Source organism: Neoarius graeffei, chromosome 1, assembly GCF_027579695.1.
Source record: "Neoarius graeffei isolate fNeoGra1 chromosome 1, fNeoGra1.pri, whole genome shotgun sequence".
NCBI lineage: Eukaryota > Metazoa > Chordata > Actinopteri > Siluriformes > Ariidae > Neoarius > Neoarius graeffei.
Genome location: NC_083569.1, coordinates 31,282,831 through 31,306,229, shown reverse-complemented (window position 1 = coordinate 31,306,229; position 23,399 = coordinate 31,282,831). Strand labels below are relative to the sequence as shown.

Below are 23,399 nucleotides of genomic sequence, written 5' to 3'. Positions count from 1 at the left end.
GGGAGGGGGTATCAATTTTTAGATGCAAGCTGGTGAATTCTAGGCCCCATTTTCACTTCTGATTGTGACCATTTTTATTGCTATTTTATGGGTGTTTATTTTCAGTTTGTGCATGACACTGAGTGTATGGCATATAGCGTAATCCAAAATAATAGCCAACATATGTAGTTGAATGTCAGCCCATAAAACATGAATTAATAAATAAACCTGTGTTCTTGAAATAAATAATTTATTAACGGAGCTCCATAGTTAAAAAACTATGGTAACCCATCGAGTTGATTTTTCATGGACACACAGGGATCCCAGCCATGTACGTCTGTCCGTGCCCCTCATGATTCTGATTGGCTGTTTGATTTTGGCCGGAAGTAGAAGCAAAAGCGCACCTACATAACTTATTTTTCTCTACAGATAATTTCTTATTTATCAGGTTTTTCCACTGAGAACAACTCAAACAGCACCTCATCTTATTATCTCTAGCTGCCTAATAGCTCTAGCTTCTACAGGGTCACAGGCAAGCTGGAGCCCATCCCAGCCAACAGGCAGGGCACACCCTGGAAAAGTCACCAGGTCATCACAGTTCTGACACATAGACACAGACTCACATTCACACCTCCAGTCAATTTAGAATCACCAGTTAACCTAACATGCATGTTTTTGGACTGTGGAGGAAACCCACACAGACAACATGCAAACTCTGCACAGAAAGGCCCTCACCTGCCACAGGGCTTGAACCCGGACCTTCTTGCCATGAGGCGACAGCGCTAACCACTACACCACCATGCTGCCCGCACAACAACATAATCATCATTTTTACAAACTTTAAAAAGATGTCAGAACAAGTTAACCAAGGAGAGAAAGATGAAGTCAAAACCGGGAAGAGAAAGAGAGCTTTGACAGAGGAAGAAAAGGAAAGAAGCGGTGAAAGAGCGAGAGAAAGGCGAAGAAATCTTTCACAAGAAAAGTGACAAGCTGAAAGAGAAAGAAAACATGTGAAAATGAATTAATAGAAATGAGAGTTGTAGGAATTTAATTCTAAATAGCAGTGGCGGTTGGTGAAAAAAATTCTTGGTGGAAGCTGCCCCTCAACTGTCGTCGTCGCCATCATCTCTCTGACTGACTGACCTGAGACCTCAAGTTTATCACCATAGCAATCCAAAACGTTCCCACATTTTCTGTAGCAGGGGCAAAATTTCCAGTGCCCCAAAACCATTAAATTCAGCAATGCTGATTGGCCAAATATTTATTATTTTTCCCTAGCAACCATACACAATTGGCTATTTCACTGCACTTCTGGGGCGCTTTGATGAGTGCCCAAGAAGAGAAATGATAGGAGTCTGTCAGTGGAACTTCACTGTTGCATGAGAGTTAGTCGGTGGAAATGTTGTTTAAATAATTCAGATTGCATGTAGGACACACTATTAAGTAAAAATTACATTGATAATATAAAATATTTTTTTCCCCCTCTACATCTGGGAGGGCGGCACCCGAGCGCCCCCTATGAGCCAGCCGCCACTGCAAAAAACTGATGATTTTGAAATCACTGCAAAATCCTTTGGGATCTGACAAGTTGACCTGAATCCAGTCAGTGTTTTCATGAATCGTCTATCTTTTGTTTTCAAAACATTTTGCTATAAATCCCAAAAGCACACTGTAGTTTATAGTAATAAAAAGAATAATATACATGTGAGTTTCGAGAAATTTATCTTCTCATGATAAAATTGAAGTTGAAACATATCAAAGTCCATCATCTGTTGCATGTTTGTTTTCATTTGAATGGAAGCTCCGCTATTCGGTAGGACCTAAAGGAGATCCCAGGTGTTTCCATAATGAACTGCTCAGCCACAACTACAAGCATCACAGCGGCAGCGCTGAGAGTCTCACAGCCTCCAATCCAGTGTCACTAACCTGATCCAGTGTTCAGTGCAGCTCAGGTTTCTCTTCACTGACATGGAAATCTTTCACCTTTTACTAAAGATTTCCGGGGAGAGGAATGTTAATGAGTGCACCTTAGTTTTGCAGGCTTTACTCTGGTAGAGCTGGACATGTTTCATGGTCAATGCGCCCCCAAGTCAATGCCTCTGTTCAAAAGGATCCAGCTGTTGGGATGGAGTCTAGCTGTGTTTGTACCTTTCTGGATTTTAATATTTGGAAGTGGTATATTTAAAGCTATTAAGCACACAAAGTTATCGCTTCTCGGCCTTTTGGCTAAGATCAAGTTTAGTATCTGCTGTGTTCTCTAAATGAGAAAGTTATGTTAAACAGACTTTTAGAACAGAGAGCTGGAATAGGAGCTTGCTCCACACATCAACCTGGTATTGCAATACCTCCAGAAATGGTGCCTTTATTAAAAAAAAAATACTTTTTTTTCTTTAATTGACCAGTTTCACATTTGATGTGCTCTTCAAATAAGGATGATAAATGGATGTTTTATACTAGGGAGCTAGAATTAGGGCTTGTTTCTTCTATTACATGCATCCACGTGGCATTATAGTAGTGCCAGAAACAGTTACTTTGTACAAAAAGTAAAGAAAAAAGTATTTTTTTTCTTTGCTTGGCCTAATTTTTCCCCATTTCATGGTTTTCTCTATGCTTAACAAGCAACTGGACCATGAGTCTGCAGTAATTCTTTCTCCTACTTTTCATTAGACAGATCATACAACACTCAACTGTTCCTTTTCAAAATTCAACACCCCCACCCCTTTCTTTCTTTTATTTATTTATCAAGAACTCTCGTTGATCAGACATTTCTCTGCCTGTTTGCAATGGCTAACAAAGCTGTAAAGGTGCAAGAGATTGGCCCAGACCACCTTACCCTACACCAGATTTCTGCACCTCCAATAGAGTGTTTTCACCGACATCACCAAAACACGAAAGTTTCAGATGTATGCTATGTTGGAGACATTGATTTCCGTAAATAAACAATGCTTGCATTTCATGCAAAGAAAAAAAATCTCAATTTTTCTAATGGCATTGGCTAAAGAAACTTGCAATAGGAAAATAGAAGTTGCTAGAAAATATGTAGAAGGCCCAGAGCCCAGTGTAAGAGCCTGCTATCTGAAGAAACTGCAGTTAATCAGTGGCCTGGAACCATATGAAACAGGAGAGGAACTGAGTGAAGACAATGCATTGCTGCTGGCTGTGACATACCCAGACATCAACTAATTAATTTTTTTCTCCAAGTCCACACACTGCTGAGGATCTGAAATGTTTCAAGGGACTAGAAGCCTATAACCAGATGTGCCGTGGCTGGGTCAGGGAATGAAAAGCACGGAAATTTGGTGACAAATGTCTGGTGAAAGCAAAGGTGTGTACTGTGTACATTACATGCACAGTGATATAGTGTAGGTCCTGAGTGCACATCCCCTGTGGGCCTACCTCAGCTGACAGCAGATGGCTGATTTTTAACTTTAGCTTACGCTCAAGAGAACATACAGAAGCACCATCATGGCTAGACAGTAGAAATATGGTGTCATGCTTAATTTTAGGACATTGATCAAAACTTTAAAAAACTCATACCTGATACAAAGTGAACTGAACACAGTCTTGTGCGGATTTTTGTCGGTCAGATCTTGGTTTAGTTTGGCAAGCCAGAGACGACGGTGCTCCTCTGACAGTTTTCTGGTTTCCTCCCCCTGATTTTCGATTATTTTAGGTAATCAGTAGAAGTGCAGATGTTTCTCACGATCTGAGCGATTGTGGCAACCCAAAACTGTGCAGTAATTCACCATTATTTGGTTAGTTTATTGAAAAATTCATGCAGATTGCTTTGCTGTTGATCTGTCCGATGCCTTCAATATGGCCAACTTCCAGTTTGATGACGTCATGTGAAAACACGCTATACAGTTTCACTAACCTGATCCAGTGTTAAGTGTAGCTCAGGTTTCTCTTCATTGATGTTAAATCTTTCGCCTTTTACTAAAGATTTTCGGGGAGAGGAATGTTAATGAGTTCAATTTATTTTTGCAGGCTTTGCTCTGGTAGAGCTGTACATTTTTAGTGGTCAAATGTTAGAAATATCAAATTTTCCATATTGAAACACTCCCCGGGGCGGCACGGTGGTGTAGTGGTTAGCGCTGTCGCCTCACAGCAAGAAGGTCCTGGGTTCGAGCCCCGGGGCCGGCGAGGGCCTTTCTGTGTGGAGTTTGCATGTTCTCCCCGTGTCCGCGTGGGTTTCCTCCGGGTGCTCCGGTTTCCCCCACAGTCCAAAGACATGCAGGTTAGGTTAACTGGTGACTCTAAATTGACCGTAGGTATGAGTGTGAATGGTCTGTGTCTATGTGTCAGCCCTGTGATGACCTGGCGACTTGTCCGGGGTGTACCCCGCCTTTCGCCCGTAGTCAGCTGGGATAGGCTCCAGCTTGCCTGCGACCCTGTAGAAGGATAAAGCGGCTAGAGATAATGAGATGAGATGAGATGAAACACTCCCCTACACACACAGACACAGACAACGTCTCTCTTTGAAAGGATTCAGCTGTTGGGGGTGGAGTCTAGCTGTGTTTACCTTTCTGGATTTTAATATGTGGAAGTGGTATATTTCAAACCATTGACTTTTGTGTAGTATCTGATTTTATCAATTTTTTATCAAGTGATAAAAGATACTCAAACTAATGAATTAATAACTCCACTGTTAATTCCAAAGAGCTGCAAGGAAACCTTATTTTATGCAGCTTGCTTTAGTCCTATAGTTGAACACTAAGGATAAGATAAAACACAAGCCTGAGTAATGGCCCAGTTCTATTGGCTAGGGATTTATGGGGATGTTGTGAATGCCAATTAGTAAATCCCGTGGCTACTCCAAAAGTGCCATTGCGCTCTCTTCCTCTATCGAGACCCTGTTTGAGTGAATTGGGATGGATCTCGTCGGGCCATTAGATCGGTCAGCACGGGGATATTGCTTTATTTTAGTTCTGGTGGACTATGCAAAGCAATATCTGGAAGCAGTGCCTCTCTGCAATATCTCAGCACACAGTATTGCAGAAGCGCTCTTCCGCTTTATCTCCCGGGTCGGGATTCCAAAAAAAATCCTGGCAGACCAAGGCACTTCGTTTATGTCATGCACACTGCGTGAACTGTATGGGTTACTGGGGGTTAAGTCTATCCGCACCAGTGTGTATCACCCACAAATGGATGGCTTAGTAGAGCAATTTAACCGAACACTCAAGAACATAATCCGGAAATTCGTAAGTGAAGATGTGCGTAATTGGGATAAGTGGCTTGAGCCCCTGTTATTCGCAGAAGAAGAGGTCCCGCAAGCCTCCACGGGGTTTTCTCTGTTTGAATTATTATATGGGCGTAAGCCACATGGCATTCTAGATGTGCTATGGGAAAATTGGGAGGAGGGACCTTCACCTAGTAAAAACGAAATACAGTACGTTCTTGACCTGCACGCCAAACTCCACACCCTCATGCACCTAACCCAGGAGAATTTGTGGCAGGCACAGGAACGTCAAAGCCAGCTGTATGATGAGCAGGCACCTTAGAGAGTTCACACCGGGAGACAAAGTGCTCGTATTATTGCCCACATCGAGCTCCAAATTAGTCGCCAAGTGGCAAGGGCCCTTCGAGTTCAGATGGCGAGTCAGGGACATCGACTATAAGGTGTGGCGAACGGATGGGGTGGGGCACTGCAAGTCTACTACCTCAACCTTTTAAAACGCTGGAATGAGGGGGTCCCCGTGGCATTGGTGTAGGTAGTCCCGGAGAAGGCGGAGCTGGGGCCAGAGGTGAAAAAGATAACATCTCGGACCACTCCGGTCCCTTGAGGAGACCACCTCTCCCCGGCCGAACTCACGGGGATAGCCAAGTTGCAAAAGGAATTTTCCGATGTGTTCTCGCCCCTTCCTGGTCGTACCCACCTCATAGAACACCACATCAAAATCCCCCTGGGGGTGGTAGTGCATACCCACCCTTACCGCTTGCCCAAACAGAAGCAAAATGTGGTTCAGGACAAACTCAAGGCCATGCTCGAAATGGGCATAATCAAGGGGTCCCACAGTGACTGGAGCAGCCCGGTGGCCCTGGTTCCCAAGACCGATGGGTCGGTCTGGTTCTGTGTGGACTATATGCAGTGTCTAAATTTGACACATACCCAATGCCTCGTATTGATGAGTTGCTTGATCGGTTAGGTGCTGCTCACTTTTATTCAACGCTGGATCTAACAAAGGGATATTGGCAGATCCCCTTGACTCCTCTATCCCAAGAGAAAACAGCCTTTTCCACACTGTTTGGTTTACACCAATTTGTCACGCTCCCTTTTGGGTTGTTTGGGGCACCCGCTACATTCCAGCAGCTTATGGACAGGGTCCTCTGCCCTCACGCTGCCTACGCGGCCACCTATCTAGATGACATAATAATCTATAGTCATGATTGACCATGGAACTTGGAAAACCTGAGGGCCATTCTAAAGTCGCTGAGGCAAGTGGGCCTCACAGCTAACCTGAAAAAGTGTGCGATTGGGCGAGTGGAAATACGGTATTTGGGGTTCCACTTGGGTCATGGGCAGGTGTGTCCCCAAATTAAATTAACAAGACTGCAGCAATTGTGGCCTGTCGAGGCCCAAGACCAAAAAGGAGGTGAGACGGTTCTTGGGGCTGGCTGGCTATTATCATAGGTTTCTACCTAATTATTCAGACGTCACCAGCCCGCTAACCGATCTCACTAAAAAGGGGGCTCCAGATCCAGTCCACTGGATGGAGCAGTGCTAACAGGCCTTCTCTGAGGTAAAAGCTGCACTGTGTGGGGGGCAACTTTTACAATCCCCTGACTTCTCTCTCCCCTTTATTTTGCAGACTGATGCATCAGACAGAGGGCTGGGGGCCGTTTTGTCCCAGGAGGTGGAGGGCGAGGAGCGCCCCGTGCTGTACACTACCATTCAAAAGTTTGGGGTCACCCAGACAATTTTGTGTTTTCCATGAAAAGTCACACTTTTATTTACCACCATAAGTTGTAAAATGAATAGAAAATATAGTCAAGACATTTTTCTGGCCATTTTGAGCATTTAATCGACCCCACAAATGTGATGCTCCAGAAACTCAATCTGCTCAAAGGAAGGTCAGTTTTATAGCTTCTCTAAAGAGCTAAACTGTTTTCAGCTGTACTAACATAATTGTACAAGGGTTTTCTAATCATCCATTAGCCTTCTGAGGCAATGAGCAAACACATTGTACCATTAGAACACTGGAGTGATAGTTGCTGGAAATGGGCCTCTATACACCTATGGAGATATTGCACCAAAAACCAGACATTTGCAGCTAGAATAGTCATTTACCACATTAGCAATGTATAGAGTGTATTTCTGATTAAAGTGATCTTCATTGAAAAGAACAGTGCTTTTCTTTCAAAAATAAGGAAATTTCAAAGTGACCCAAAACTTTTGAACGGTAGAGTACATCAGCCGGAAACTGTTGATGCATGAGAGTAAGTACAGCACAATTGAGAAGGAGTGTCTTGCCATCAAGTGGGTGGTCCTCGTGCTCTGATACTACCTGCTGGGCACCCTTTCACTCTCTGTTCGGACCATGCACCCCTCCAGTGGCTCCACCGCATGAAGGATGCCAATGCTTGAATCACCCGTTGGTATCTCGCTCTCCAGCCATTTAAGTTCGAGGTGATCCACAGGCCGGGGACACAGATGGTGGTGGTGGACTTCTTGTCCCATCGGGGGAGAGTCAGCTTCAGGCCGGATGGCTCCCCGGCCTGAGTCGGGCGGTGGGGGTCTGTGGCAGCGGGGGCATGGCCAAGCAGCAGTCTGTGAATGGAGGGCGGGGTCAGGGAAGGTAAGTGGCTAAGTCATTCCACCTCCTGTCAATTATTGTGTGTGTGTGTGTGTGTGTGTGTGTGTGTGTGTTACATGGATGGAGCAGAGAAAAGGGTCTCTCTCCCTGACCACAACGCATGTGTGAGTGAGTAAAAGGGAAAAAAAAAAGCTGAATAGCTCAATAAAGTGTTTGGGTGTAACATCGACTCTCGCCTGCCGTGCTTCTGTGCTCCACCCACATCAGGAACTGTTAGAGTGCTTGTATGCATCTGTACTGGCAGATGGATGTAATGCAGCTTCCAACAATGTTAGCTGCCCTTCAACTGAAAACGAAGGCGAGAAAGCAGAAGACACCTGTTATCTAGTGTCTGTTGTCAGTATCCTCCTGATATGTTGTTGTATCTGTGATATACTCTTGTGTATTTCCTGCTTGTCTAGTTTGTTACATAGTCCTTGTCTTTGTTCACGTGCTTCATTTTAAATAAAATACTCTGCACTTGCATCTATCCAGGACAGAACACTAGACTGAACAATGGATGCAGTGGAGTTCATCCAAATGATGACTGACCAAGTGAAGCAGATTCAGGAGAACTTTTGGCAGCTTGACCAGACCAGCTTCAGGCAGGGCTCCTCCAAATCTTTTTTTTTTTCCTGGGAGGACTACAACCTGTTATAGGCAGTGTTCTGGAGGGACTTGGGGGTACTGTAGCTACTCCTAGGATTGCCATAACACCCCCTTAGTACCCTCAATACATTTCTGTAATTTATTTAGAATTTTAAATTTTTTGTATTTGTGAATATTAAATTTATACTTTGAAAAATAAATACATACATAAATAAAGTAAGCTGATTATTTTTGGAATAAAAACATAAATCCAACACAGGTTCAGCCAATGGGTGCAACGCACATTGAACTTTTGACCAGAGTTTTTTCTTTTTTTTTAACTTATCATTAGCGATATCATGAGCAGCACGGTGGTGTAGTGGTTAGCACTGTCGGCTCACAGCAAGAAGGTCCGGGTTTGAGCCCCGTGGCCGGCAAGGGCCTTTCTGTGCGGAGTTTGCATGTTCTCCCCGTGTCCACGGGGGTTTCCTCCGGGTGCTCCGGTTTCCCCCACCATCCAAAGACATGCAGGTTAGGTTAACTGGTGACTCTAAATTGACCGTAGGTGTGAATGTGAGTATAAATGGTTGTGTGTCTATATGTCAGCCCTGTGATGACCTGGCGACTTGTCCAGGGTGTACCCCGCCTTTCGCCCGTAGTCAGCTGGGATAGGCTCCAGCTTGCCTGCGACCCTGTAGAACAGGATAAAGCGGCTACAGATAATGAGATGAGATTAGCAATATCATAATGGATTGTTTTCACTTCAGAAACTTACACATATGACTCACTCAATAGACACAATTTTTTTTTTTGTTCTGAAGTTGTTAAATGCTAAGTGCATGATTTCTTTTTCCTCTGCTGCCAATTATAAATTTAATACTTTTGGCAGTTGAGACACAAAGTCTGACTTCTTATAGTTATCTCTGTGATACTCATTCATTAAACATTAGGTTTATGGAACAGAATCTTGTTTGTGCATTAGCTGAGGTGTTGGTAACTGGCAGGACGAGTATGTGATCTGAGAATCTGAGGCTGAAATGTGCATAAGCCTGTGTCTGTTGCTTGCTGCTTGTGAGCAAGCCTTGGCCATTTGCTTAATTTGTGAAATTTTATATTCAGAGGTGTGTTTATGTAGGCTGTCTTGAGAACCTTAAAAATATGTCCTGTGAGCTGAATATCGGGCGGCACGGTGGTGTAGTGGTTAGCACTGTCGCCTCACAGCAAGAAGGTCCTGGGTTCGAGCCCCGGGGCCGGCGAGGGCCTTTCTGTGCGGAGTTTGCATGTTCTCCCCGTGTCCGCGTGGGTTTCCTCCGGGTGCTCCGGTTTCCCCCACAGTCCAAAGACATGCAGGTTAGGTTAACTGGTGACTCTAAATTGACCGTAGGTGTGAATGTGAGTGTGAATGGTTGTCTGTGTCTATGTGTCAGCCCTGTGATGACCTGGCGACTTGTCCAGGGTGTACCCCGCCTTTCGCCCGTAGTCAGCTGGGATAGGCTCCAGCTTGCCTGCGACCCTGTAGAAGGATAAAGCGGCTAGAGATAATGAGATGAGATGAGATGAGCTGAATATCTCACATTGTGTTTAACACAGAAAGGCATTGTGACTGTCATACATTGGGTACTGCTTGTGTTCACGTGTGTATATGTGTCGGGGTGTTGCAATAGAAATTAGAAGGGCACTCAGAGAGCGCAGACCTCTGCCAAGGTCAAATGCTACAATGTTTTTGAAAGCGAAATTCAATACATTGAGCTGCCCTATGAGTTGGATCTGCTCCAAAATTTAATGGGCTCTTTCTTTGCCCATGCTACATTTTTCCACCAAGTTTCATGAAAATTGGGTTGATAGCTTGTCGTCCTGCTTACAAACAAACAAACAAACTGAAAGCATAACCTCCTTGCCAGAAGTAATTAAACTGTGGACACTGGCACATAATGGGAAACCATAAATTTCAGAGTACCCTTACTGAAAATTCAAGCCACCCCTTATCCCCAGCAAAAGAAAAGTCTTTTGCACTGCCCACCCAGATAGCAAAAATCAGTTGAATCAACATTGAAATAGCATTTGGCAGAAAACATTGAAATAATGTTGAAATGATATTGAAAGTGTCCCCTTGAATTTGGGTTGAATCAACATTGAATTTTCAACCCTATCAGCATTGAATCAATAGTGATTTAACCATCATCTAAATAGAAACTTACATTCAAATTTCCGTTGATTTCATTTTGAAATAATATACTGAATCAATGGTGATTCAACCATCATCTAAATGGAAATCGACATGTCATGACACTGAATCGATATCTGTTTGACCATTATCTAAAAGGTACATATGCTAATAGAGTATAATTACTTTTATTATTCATTCAGAGTTACTTCATGGGTGTCTATCAGCCTACACAGACAGATCAAACACTGCATACAACCACATACATTCATACATACATATTTGTCAATTACTGAATGAAATAACAGAAGAGGGATTGTTTGTTATTGTTGTTTTATTGTGTCAGTAACAACAGAAAAAAAAAGACTTCAATCCTGAAGTGGAGGCTGTGGGAGAAGCAGAGGCAACATTTATGTCAGTGCTCATGATAGAACGTTTTGCAGACAGCAAATACTACAAATCACCTCTTACTTTTACAAAACAGCAATTTAGGAATATCAAGTTCACTTACATCTAGTTCCTTTTCTTTCCTCCGACACGCCAAGGGGCGTACCGAAGCCAATTTTTCACCAATTCGCTGAAGGCCTGCTGGGTAAGCCTAGCCATTTCTAGCATAGCAGACCTGCCTCACCTTATGAAAATCACGATAATACATGTCAGGTTAATTGTCACAGAGGGCTGTCCTTTTATAGCTACCATTTCACTACTACGAAGCCTATACACTTAACCACTATTTTTAACCACACTTACCACAAAGAGGAGAACTGACCAGTGTTGTTGAAGCAAATTTCTTCAGTCGCAAGCACGGACAGTCTATGGTCGCAAGTCTCATCGTCAACGGAGCTCAAGCTCTTCTGAAAGTTCTTCTGAGAGACGGTTATTTGGACCATTCCAAATAGCGGCCGGTACGGTAGAAAACGGAGATGTTTGTTTTTCTGTTCATTTTTTCCTTACATGTTGCACACACAAGATTTGCACATAACCATAAATAATCTATTCTTCATAGTTCCTTGTGCTCTATTAAAATTCTAAATTAAATAAATTAAATTCAATGAAATATAGGAACCCCCCCCCACACACACAAAATGGTCTCACCCAGAGTGCACCCTAGGCTCCCGTCCAGTGGTGCAGTGTATGATGACAACAAAATCAACATATATTAAACATTGATCAAATGTTTCCTTCAACCATTACATTGATTCGAACACATTTTTTCAACTTTTTATTTTATCAGTGGTTGATTAATGGTTGATCCACCATCAGTGTTCAACTATAACTGTAAATCAACCATCTTGACCAAATATCAACATTGAAATAACATCATTTGCTATCTGGGCAAGCACCGAAGATAGCATTAACACTAAATCTGATGCTGCTATAGGCATTAACATTAGTGCTAGCAGCAACCCCATCCCTAATGTTTTAACTGAGGATGATCCTGACCCGATACAACAGCAGCAGATGTGGTCTTCTGACGTTGTGGCTTGTCTACCTCAAGGTTCAATGTGTTGTTCTCCATGGGTGTAAAAAGTGTTTTATCATAGCCTTCCTTTCAGCACCTTCCAGTCTGATCATTCTCCTCTGGCCTCTCTCATAAACAAGGCTTTTCCATCTGCAGAACTTCCACTTGCTGGATTCCCCCCTTCTTTGTAAGCTCTAGAGACTGTTGTGTGAAATATCACAGGAGATCAGTTTCTGAAATACTCAAACCAACCTATTTGCCAACAACAACCATGCCACAGTCAAAGACGGAGATCACATTTTCCCCCATTCTGATGTTTAAGAGAAACAGATCAAGTATGAGAAATGTATTCACTATAAATCTAGAGTCTGACATTTTTAATTTACAGTATGTTTCAGTATGTGACCTTGCAAATGAAGAAAAAAACTGATTTTTTTTGTATGTCATTTATTATGAACAGTACACATGCTATGAGTAGTGAGTTAGCAACAACCTTGCACCAATGGTGATGTAAGTCACTGCGTCCTGAAGGAATTTTACAGGGTCATAATACTTATCCATTCCCAAAGGTACTGAAATACCACATGAATTGTACAAATGGATGTAGTGGCAAGTTGTAATTCTAAATAATATGCATTTCAGTCAGGTGGTTTCTTAACTGGTGTGGTTTTGCACGCAGTGATGGTTGTCCGCTTTTTCATTTCTGTTTCCGTTGCAGCTGCTTCACTTTGACATGGTTGGTGTGTGTGTGTGTGTGTGTGTGTGTGTGTGTGTGTGTGTGTGTGTAAGAAGACCCAATGTGTGACAGCATGCTGAGAGTTTCAACCAGAACTTGTGTTTCAGCAACAGGTTCTTGGCTGGGTAGCTTCTTATGGTTAGTCTTAGAACAGGGGTGTCAAACTTACAGCCCACAGGCCAGATCAGGCCCGCAAACAGGTTTAATCCGGCCCGTGAGATGATTTTACAAAGTATAAAAATGAGCTGCAATTTTACAATAAAAGAAACTGCTGTTCTAAATGTGTCCACTGGGTGTCGCAATAGCAATTCTGTTAAGCAAGCAAACTGTTTGCCGCGCTGAGCGGTATAGCGCGGAAGTATAGCAAGGACAGCTAGCCTGGAGCTACCTTTTCATTCTGCCTAATAAGTCTTCTACTTTGAACATTATGCGATTTGGCACCCTCGTTGTCCCAAAATGTCTTTATCAAAAAAGAGAAAAGTCGACACAGAGTGCAGAGTTTTCCAAGACAAATGGTCATCATCCTATTTATTTACAGAGGTGAATGGGAAACCTGTGTGTTTGGTGTGTTCACAGCACGTTTCAGTGCTGAAAGAATATAACCTTTGGCGCCACTATGAGACTCTTCATGCTGAAAAATACAACCACTTGCAAGGACAACAGAGAAGAGAGAAGGTGAATGAATTGTTGGCGGGTCTGAAGAAACAGCAGTCTGTGTTTACTCACAGCCGAGAGATCGGTGATGCTGCAGTGAAAGCTAGCTACCTTATTGCTAACAAAATTGCACTGGCTTCAAAACCATTCAGTGAGGGTGAATTTTTGAAGACGTGCATGCTGAAGGCTGCAGAGATTGTGTGCCCTGAAAAGCGTCAGGCTTTTGCAAATATCAGTCTGACAAGAAACCCAGTTTCAGACAGGATATCTGATCTTTCGGCAGATGCGGACAGCCAATTGAAGCACAAAGTAAAGTCATTTATTGCTTTTTCAGTTGCAATTGATGAAAGCACGGACATTACAGATGTTGTGCAACTGGCCATATTCATCCGCGGAGTTGATGACACTTTGATCATCACCGAGGAGTTCTTGGAGCTGGTGCCAATGACGGATACCACAACAGCAGGAGATATTTTCACTGCCCTCGTCAGAGTGCTGGACAGGGTCGGAGTGGACTGGTCCCGCGCTGTCAGCCTGGCTACAGATGGTGCGTCATCAATGATCGGTTAAAAAGCAGGTGTCATGACAAGATTCAGAGAGAAAGTTCAGACGGCAAATGGAGGACGTGATTTTTGGACTTTTCACTGTATATTGCATCAGGAGGCATTGTGTTGCAAGTCATTAAAGATGGAAAACGTCATGGAGGTAGTCGTCCGAACTGTTAATTTCATCCAATCCAGAGGCCTGAATCACCATCAGTTTGACAGCCTTCTCAGAGAGAAAGACCACAACTATGGCCTGCCATACCACACCGAGGTAAGATGGTTAAGCCAAGGTGCTGTGCTGAGGAGGTTCTTTAATTTACGAGTGGAAATTGAACAGTTAATGGAAAAAAAGGGCAAACCAGTGTTAGAATTTCAGTCCACAGAATGGATACAGGACCTTGCATTTATGGTGGATGTTACAGAGCACCTGAATAACTTGAACAAAATGCTGCAAGGGTGCAACAAAGTTGTCACGCAGTATTATGACAGCATATGTGCGTTCAAGTTGAAGCTGTCATTGTGGGAGAGACAACTCGCGGGTGGTGATGCTGCTCACTTTCCTTGTCTGAAAGACATGTGCATGACCCAACATGCCGTAGACATGAAGCGGTTCAAAGATAAGATAACGGGACTATTGCGGGAGTTTGAGCAACGCTTTCAGATTTTTGGTGAACTGGAGAAAGACTTCAAAGTTTTTTGCTCTCCATTCACCGTGAATGCCTCTGATCTGCCCGTCAACATCCAACTTGAAATAATAGACTTGCAGTGTGACTCAGATTTGAAGGGCAAATTTGCCGCAGCCGGCTTGGACACATTTTATCAGTATCTCTTGCCAGGTTATCCCAACTTGACAGCCCTTGCTGTAAAAGTGTTATGCATGTTTGGAACCACATATCTTTGTGAGCAAGTTTTCTCCGTAATGAGCATCAATAAAACAAAGCTGCGTTTAAGGCTCACGCACAAGCACTTGAATGACATCCTGAAATTGGCTGTCACTCAGGATGTGACACCTGATATTGATGCACTTGTGAAAGCTAAAAGATGCCAGGTTTCAGGAGTAAAATATACAGTGGGTTGAATGCACTTAAAATGCCGCATGAGAAACACCCTGATATAGTTCTGTGAAAATGAATATCTTCTGTGGAGATTTAAAGAAAGTGAACAGTGTGTGATTTACTGTAATAATTCATAGTTCATAAGTTTGTTTTATTGAAATTGTTTATGCATTGCACAGCTTTTATTTTTCTATCAATAAATAGTGTAGCCTACAAGGCAGGGAGTAACTCAACCCTCTTGAATAGTTTCAGTTTGTATGGTGTGGTGATTTAGCTCGGAATTAAGATGTAGAAATGACAAATTAGGTATTTGATACCTAGAAGAGTTGTTTGTTTTTGTTCAATCCCAGATAGTCTGTGACTTAAAGTTGTATGCCTTTGTAGAAACACTGAGACAAAGTCTAAGTTCCAATCACTGAGGCATTGTGTTCTTGAAATTGCACCAATTTTGTCCTCAGAATTTTTAACTAATTTGAATTGTTTTGTCACTGTGTTTTGTTTACTTGTGATGTGTACAGTTTTTGTGTACAATTTTCAGAATGTTCTTGGACTATTTTGAACCAAACTAAAACAAAGAAAACAATCTGAAGTTGTCATTATTTTTAAGCTATTATGCCATGATTTTACCGGTCCGGCCCACGCGAGAATGGATTTTCCTCCATGTGGCCCCTGAGCAAAATGAGTTTGACACCCCTGTCTTAGAGCCTCAAGAAACACAGTGAAGAGCAAGCAAACATACTGCAAGTGTATTTGAAAGATTCAATAAGGCCTTGTGGTTGAATGACCTTGCTAGTTTATTAGCTTTTGGCTGTGTTCTTACGCATGCAACACAAACAAACCTCGAAGGAACAAAAGAATGGAGCATGATTTGCTCATTAATTAATGATGAATCTTTAATGACTATGTATTACTTGCTTAAAAAATTACAAATACTATGGATTACAAAACCAATAAAATGTACAAAATTGTATCATCTGTAGCTTTAATTATGTCAAAGAAATGCCACATCTTGGATCAATCTTTATTTGATCAGGGTCTAAGTGCATCTTGAATCCTCCAAGGCCTGATGTGTACCCCTTGACTGGTAGTCCATAGTTCACTTCTGACTTGGGCAAGGTCCATGGGGCCACAGAGATCAGAACATTTGGCCCATCAGCTTTTGAGAATTGCCAGGCTGGACAAGAATTTCATCCTCATCCCCTCAGCCAGGACTACTGTAAGCATCTGATGGAAGATCCCCTTGTTGAAAGGCAGGACATCAGAGCAGAATTAGCAGGGGCCAATCACCTGAAAGTAAGGATGGTGGTAGTTTTGTTCCCTGGACCTGGGAATGCAGATGTGGTCTTCTTGTCAGTAGTGTTAACAGTGTTAATGTTAACAGTGTGTGTTGCAGGCATCAAATTCTAACTTCAATTATCTCATTATCTCTAGCCGCTTTATCCTTCTACAGGGTCGCAGGCAAGCTGGAGCCTATCCCAGCTGACTACGGGCGAAAGGCGGGGTACACCCTGGACAAGTCACCAGGTCATCACAGGGCTGACACATAGACACAGACAACCATTCACACTCACATTCACACCTACGGTCAATTTAGAGTCACCAGTTAACCTAACCTGCATGTCTTTAGACTGTGGGGGAAACCGGAGCACCCGGAGGAAACCCATGCGGACACGGGGAGAACATGCAAACTCCGCACAGAAAGGCCCTCGCCGGCCCCGGACCCAGGACCTTCTTGCTGTGAGGCGACAGCGCTAACCACTACACCACCGTGCCGCCCCAACTTCAATTATATTTTGGAAATATAATTAAGTTGGTCAGTAAAACAAACAAAACTTCCGGCTTGATTACATCAGCATTCGAAAGAGGGCACACGTGTCTTTTGACAATGTTGGCAGATTTTGGTCACTTTGATTTCCGCTGTATGTTTTACTTCCATCCTACAATGTCTTGCACAGGTCTCAACGAATCTCATTTACAACCATTGCTTTGGCATATGGACTGATATTACATAGCATATTTCAAACACTCATAACATGCTATGGCAGTGACAAAAAAGCTATCAAAAATGCATTCCTGCATTTCATAAAATGAGAAATAAAATTTTGATAATAAAAAAAAATTGCCTTCAGTTCTCCTTGAATGACTGTTCACAGGAATTTGTTGGCAGCACAGAAACTGCCAGGGATTGACGTGGAGGAGCTTGGCAGTTGACACCCCCCAGCCCCTAAGTCTCGGGGATGCTTTCACATGAAAATGAAAATGCTGCAAGCTATACAAATGCAAATCAGAATAGTGGGAGGATTTTGAGTGGTGCAGAGGTTACATCTTTTTCTAAAAGGTACCAGCCATTTTGAGAAAATCTCTAGTACAAATAGATTAAGCTTAGTATAAATACAGAATTCATAAATTGAAGCTTGAATAGATTTGCCTTACATAAGGAAGTATGCAATGATGAATTATCTTTTTAACCACTCATAATAGTTAATAATTTTTTTAGAAATACACAAAATGGTACAATTTTATTCAACAGTTAACTTGAATCATGGTTCATTCACTTTTTAAGAGTAAATGTCATTGTTCTACACAATTACAAAACTTCAATAATGTACAATAAACTTCACACTTTTTAAAAAACTTTATTTCAATATTGAAGTTTTGTAATTGTGTAGAACAATGAAAAAAGGCATGTATAGTTTAATGATAAATTGTGACCTGTTGGAGATCTGGCCATGCAGGTTGTAGCTTAGATTCCAAAATAGGAACTGTGGTGTGGATCTGCCTGCCAAGCATAAGCTGAGATGGACTCACACCCGTGGCCTGCAGCGGGGTCGCTCTATAGCTCATGAGGGCTAAGAAAGGATCAGTCTGTTTCAGGATTCGTTTGGCTGTCTTTACAGCTCTTTCTGCCTCTCCATTAGCCTGAGCATAGTGAGGACTAGTTGTTATGTGTCTAAAGTCATACTCCTGAGAAAACTGTGCAAAAGCTCTGCCTGAGAACTGGGGACCATTATCTGTGATTAACTCATCTGGACATCCCCATCTGGCAAATATGTTTTTTTCAGTTTAGCTCTGATGGTTTCACTGGACATGTCTTTGAGATAGGCTATTTCTATGTACCTTGAAAAATAGTCAACAACTATCAGGTAGTTTTGTTTATTCAACTCACATATCAGCTGCTACTCTTTCCTATGGATGGCTAGGAAGTGGGGTAGTGATCAGGGGTTCTCTTTTCTGTGTAGGCCTGGACTCTTGACAGTGTTTACATGTGCTGACTATTCCCTGAATGTCTCTACTTATCCCAGGCCACCACACACTACACCTAGCATGTTCTCTGCATTTGACAGTGCCTTGGTGTCCATCATGTATGCGCTGCAGTATCTCTAGCCTCATCTTGTGTGGTACTACTATTCTATCATTGTACAAGTCAAGTCATGTCAACTTTATTGTCAAATATGCTCAACATACATGCTCGACATACATGCTCGACATACAGCACAGATGAAATATCAGTCCTCTCTGACCCACGGTGCAAACAGGCAATGCAATAAATAAAAATAGAATAATTGAAAAAACAAACAATATAAACAGTATAAACACTCTAGATAGGAACTAGACATAGACTAAACACTCAAACAATATAAACAGTATAAATAAACAGTATAAACACTAGATAAGAACAAGACATAGACTAAACACTCAAACAATATAAACAGTATAAATAAACAGTATAAACACTAGATAAGAACAAGACAGACTAAACACTCAGACAATATAAACAGTGTAAACACTAGATAAGAACTACACACAGACTAAACACAGACAATATAAACTGTATAAACACTCTAGATATGAACTAGACCTAGACTAAACACTCATATATATACACACACACACACACACACACACACACACACAAATTGGTTCAAATAACCAAACAGTCAAGGGCACTTGAGGTATAGCAGGTAAACATGAAACATGAAATAAGCAGTATAAACAAACTAGCAGCTGTTAAAGTGAGGTAGTGCGGAATAGTGCAAACGAGCGAGGTAAAGTGAGATGTGCGGTCCCTGAGTTCAGTGTGTTAATGAACGATGAGATGTATGTGTGTGTGTGTGTGTGTGTGTGTGTGTGTGTGTTGGGGGAGGAAACTGTGAGGATGACATGTCAGATGCTGAAGGGGGGTGTGCGAGCAGAATCTGTGGCGGGGGCAGAGGGGGGAGGAGGGGCAGAACAGGGAGGGAGTTGAGCCTCCTGACTGCCTGGTGAAAGAAACTGTTCTTGAGCCTGCTGGTTTTGGCCCGGAGACTCCGCAGTCTCCTCCCCGACGGCAGTAGGCTTAAGAGGCTGTGAGATAGGTGGGTGGGTGGGGTCACCTGCAATCCTGATGGCTTTGCATGTGAGGCGGGAGTTATAAATATCCATTAGAGAAGGGAGAGAGACACCAATGATCCTCTCAGCTGCTCTCACGATGCGCTGTAGAGACTTGCAGCAGGACACAGTGCAGGCGCCGTACCACACGGTGATGCACCTGGTCAGGATGTTCTTGATGGTGCCTCTGTAGAAAGTGTGCATGATGGGGGCCGGGGCTCTTGCTCTCCTCAGTTTGCAGAGGAAGTACAGATGCTGTTGGGCTTTTTTGGCCAGTGATGTGGTGTTGTTGCTCCAGGACAGGTCTTCAGAGATGTGCACACCCAGAAACTTGGTGCTGCTCACCATCTCCACTGCAGCACTGTCGATAGATAGTGGAGCATGCTGGGTGTGCTCTCTCCTGAAGTCCACAACAATCTCCTTTGTCTTCTCCACGTTCAGATGGAGATTGTTGTCCTTGCACCACATGGCCAAGCGGCTCACCTCACTCCTGTAGATTGTCTCATCGCCATTGTTGATGAGACCCACCACAGTCGTGTCATCCGCAAACTTAATGAAGAGATTTGAGCTGGATGTTGGTGTGCAGTCATGGGTCAGCAGAGTGAAGAGGAGGGGGTTTAGCACACATCCTTGGGGGGCCCCCGTGTTCAGTGTGATGGTGCTGGAGGAGTTGCTGCCGACCCGTACAGTCTGTGGTTTCCCCGTCAGGAAGTCCAGCAGCCAGTTGCACAGGGAGGTGTTGAGTCCCAGCTGGTCCAGTTTGTGAATGAGCTGCTGAGGAATGATTGTGTTGAATGCTGAGCTAAAGTCTATGAACAGCATTCTGACATACGAGTCTTTTGTCTCCAGGTGGGTGAGGGCTGAGTGGAGGGCAGTGGAGATGGCGTCATCGGTCGAACGGTTGGACTGATATGCAAACTGGAAAGGATCCAGGGCGGGGGGAAGGACAGACTTGATATGCCTCATGACTAGCCACTTGAAGCACTTCATGAGGATGGGTGTGAGTGTGACAGGGCGGTAGTCATTGAAGCAGGAGGGAGACGGCTTCTTCGTGACCGGGATGATGGTGGTGGTTTTGAGGCACATGGGGACAACAGCCTGGCTCAACGAGATGTTGAAGATGTCTGTAAAGACATCTGTGAGCTCCTCGGCACAGTCTCTCAGGACACGACCAGGAATATTATCAGGACCCGGGGCTTTTTGTGCATTTGTTGTCCTGAGAGCTCTCCTCACGCTGTCTGGGGACAGCGTCAACACCTGGTCACCGGGAGGTGGTGGGGTCTTCTGTGCCGTGGTGCTGTTGTCTGCCTCAAAGCGAGCGAAGAAGTCATTCAACTGATTCAGCAGAGACGTGGAGTTGTCACAGGTCTGTGGCGAGGGCTTGTAGTCTGTGATGGTCTGAATCCCCTGCCACAGGTTCCTGGTGTCTCTGCTGTCATTGAAATGGTCAGCAATGTGCCTGGAATACTGTCTCTTGGCCACCTTGATGCCTCGTGACAGATTGGCCCTAGCTGTCCTCAGGCCCACCTCGTCCCCAGCTTTGAAGGTGGCGTTCTGAGCCCACAGGAGCCTATAGACTTCCCCTGTCAGTCATGGCTTCTGATTGGCCCGAATGGAGATGGTTCTGGTGACCATAATGTTGTCCATGATAACAATATCAGTCCATTGGAAGTAGTGAGGTTATGTCTGGAAGAGTAATAGGCTTTTACCTTGTCAGGCACTTTAACTGCATACTTGGGTCAACCTGTCATCACATAATGCTGGACCATTTGCAGTTCAGCATCGAGCAGGGTTTGCTGCTTGATCAGGTCGAGCTTGGTTGGCGAGATGGGCCATGCTTTGTGGACTGCTTCCTCGTAGGCCTGTATTTCACTTGTCAACTCTGTGACTTCTTGCGTCTCAGCTGCCTGAGGATGTCTGGAAAGGGTATCAGCTATAACAAGTTCTTTCCCTGGCACATATTCAGCTGTGGGGTTATAGCGCATCATACGTAGCAACAGTCTTTGACATCTAATCGGCACAGTGTTGAGACCTTTACAGTTTATTAATGGAATGAGGGGCTTGTGGTCACTCTGCAGGATAAAGGTGTCTAAACCATACAGATATCTGGAAAACTTCTCGCAAGCCCAGACTGCAGCAAGACACTCTTTTTCGATTTGTGCATAGTGCTGTTCAGCCTCGGTGACTGTTCTGGAACAGAAGCTAACAGGTTTCAACTGTCCATTGTGTTTCTGCAATAGGACTCCTCCAAAGCCATAACTGCTAGCATCTGCACTAACAATGGTCGGCTTACTTACATCATAGAATGCTAGTACAGGCAACTGTGTGATAAGCTGTTTCACCTTCTTGAAGGCTTCCTCCTGTGCTGCGCTTCAGGCCCATGCTGCATCATTTTTGAGAAGGTCATTGAGGGGCTTAGTGACTTCAGACAGGTTTGGCAAATATCTGCCTAAATAGTGAATCATGTCCAGGACTCGTCTTAGGCCAGAGACATTGCTTGGTGGCTCAAGATCAGTAATGGCTTTGACTTTGGCCTCATCTGGTCTAATGCCATGCTCATCAATGCAATGTCCAAGGTAGTTGAGTTGACGCTGATGCAGGAGACATTTCTTGTGGTTTAACTTTAAATCTGCATTCTTGAGTGTGTCCAGGACTTTCTGTAGCCTTGCTTCATGTTCCTCTGGAGTGTCTGAATATATGAGAATATTGTCCATGTAAATGGCTACACCTTCGTGATCCTTCAGGAGCTCAGTCATTTCACACTGAAAGATTTCAGGTGCACTTGTGATCCCAAAGGGCATTCTGTTAAAATAATATCTCCCAAAGGGGGTTATGAATGTTGTGAGTTTGGCACTTTCAGTGTCTATTGGTATTTGCCAAAACCCACTGGCTGCATCCAAAAGAGAAAACACCTTGGCACCTGTTAGTTTGAGCAGGATATCATCTATGGTGGGTAGAACATATTTTTCTCTCTTCACAGCTTTATTTAGCATTTTTAAATCAATACATATCCTTGGCTGGTCTTTGTTTTTCCTTTGTACAGCAACCATTGGAGCACACCACTCTGTCGGCTCTTTGATTGGTTGTATCACTCTGCTTGTTACCATATGGTCTAGCTCTCTTTTCACTTTTGGGAGCATGGGTACTGACACACGCCTGGCAGTGGTCACACTGTAAGGTATGGCATCTTCTTTTAGAATGATTTTGATTGGCTTTATGTTTAGTTTGCCAACTTCTGCTGGATGGGGATCTTTCAGCTGTCCCACGCTTTTGATCTCCTCTATTCGCTTTATCAAGCCCATGGCAGCAGCTACATTGCGACTCAGGAGGTGGCTGCTACGTTTGAATCATCCACGTCTGTTATTTCTCCTAGGAAATGTGTTTGACTCCCTTCTCCATCCTTGTAGGGTGCAGTAACCTCGTTGACCACACGGGAGCGTCACACAACCGCAAAATGTCCCAGTTTTCTGCATTTGTGGCATTTGGCGTTTCGTGCGGGGCACACGTCTTCTTTCATATGTGCCCGACCACATCTGGAGCATTTACGTCCTTGTTGTCCTCTGCCCCCGTTATTGTGTCCATGTCCCTTTCTGTGCCTCTGCTTATCACTGCATGGCACATGTTTGCACGCGACTTCACTCACTTGTGCACATACAGCATTTGCGCCTTGCTCACTAACGTGCTGTTTCACTTGCTCTGACTGCCTCACAAGCTCTACCGCTTTGTTGAGCATCAAGTCAGACATTAACTGTAGCTTCTCTGATAGCGCTTTATCCAATATCCCTATAACTAACCTGTCATGGATATGTTCATTCTTAGCATCAGCAAATGCACAGGTGTTGGCTAGATCATGCAGGCTCCTGATGTATTCCTCCGCGGTCTCCCCTGGCTTTTGGAAGCGCTGATGGAAGTGGGCTCTTTCATGAATTGTGTTCTGTGGCAGTGGGGGCGTGGTCAAGCATCGGTTTGTGACCGGAGGGTGGAGTCAGGGAAGGTAAGTGGCAGAATCACTACACCTGATGTGAATTAACCTGTTTGTGTGTCTTCCCAGCAGC

General features: G+C 43.7%; 2 non-coding genes and 2 pseudogenes across 2 annotated transcripts; all 4 read left to right on the top strand.

Annotated features, from left to right (window-relative positions):
- The first annotated feature begins 1,924 nt into the window (after nt 1–1,924).
- On the top strand, nt 1,925–2,038 carry LOC132896201 (U5 spliceosomal RNA). The gene has a single exon (XR_009655967.1). It is a non-coding gene; the product is annotated as a U5 spliceosomal RNA (small nuclear RNA).
- A 147-nt stretch (nt 2,039–2,185) lies between these two features.
- On the top strand, nt 2,186–2,346 carry LOC132897877 (U2 spliceosomal RNA; annotated as a pseudogene).
- A 1,525-nt stretch (nt 2,347–3,871) lies between these two features.
- LOC132895966 (U5 spliceosomal RNA) lies at nt 3,872–3,985 on the top strand. Its single transcript, XR_009655887.1, has one exon. It is a non-coding gene; the product is annotated as a U5 spliceosomal RNA (small nuclear RNA).
- A 9,193-nt stretch (nt 3,986–13,178) lies between these two features.
- Nucleotides 13,179–14,999, top strand: LOC132884753 (general transcription factor II-I repeat domain-containing protein 2A-like; annotated as a pseudogene).
- The last annotated feature ends 8,400 nt before the right edge of the window (nt 15,000–23,399 follow it).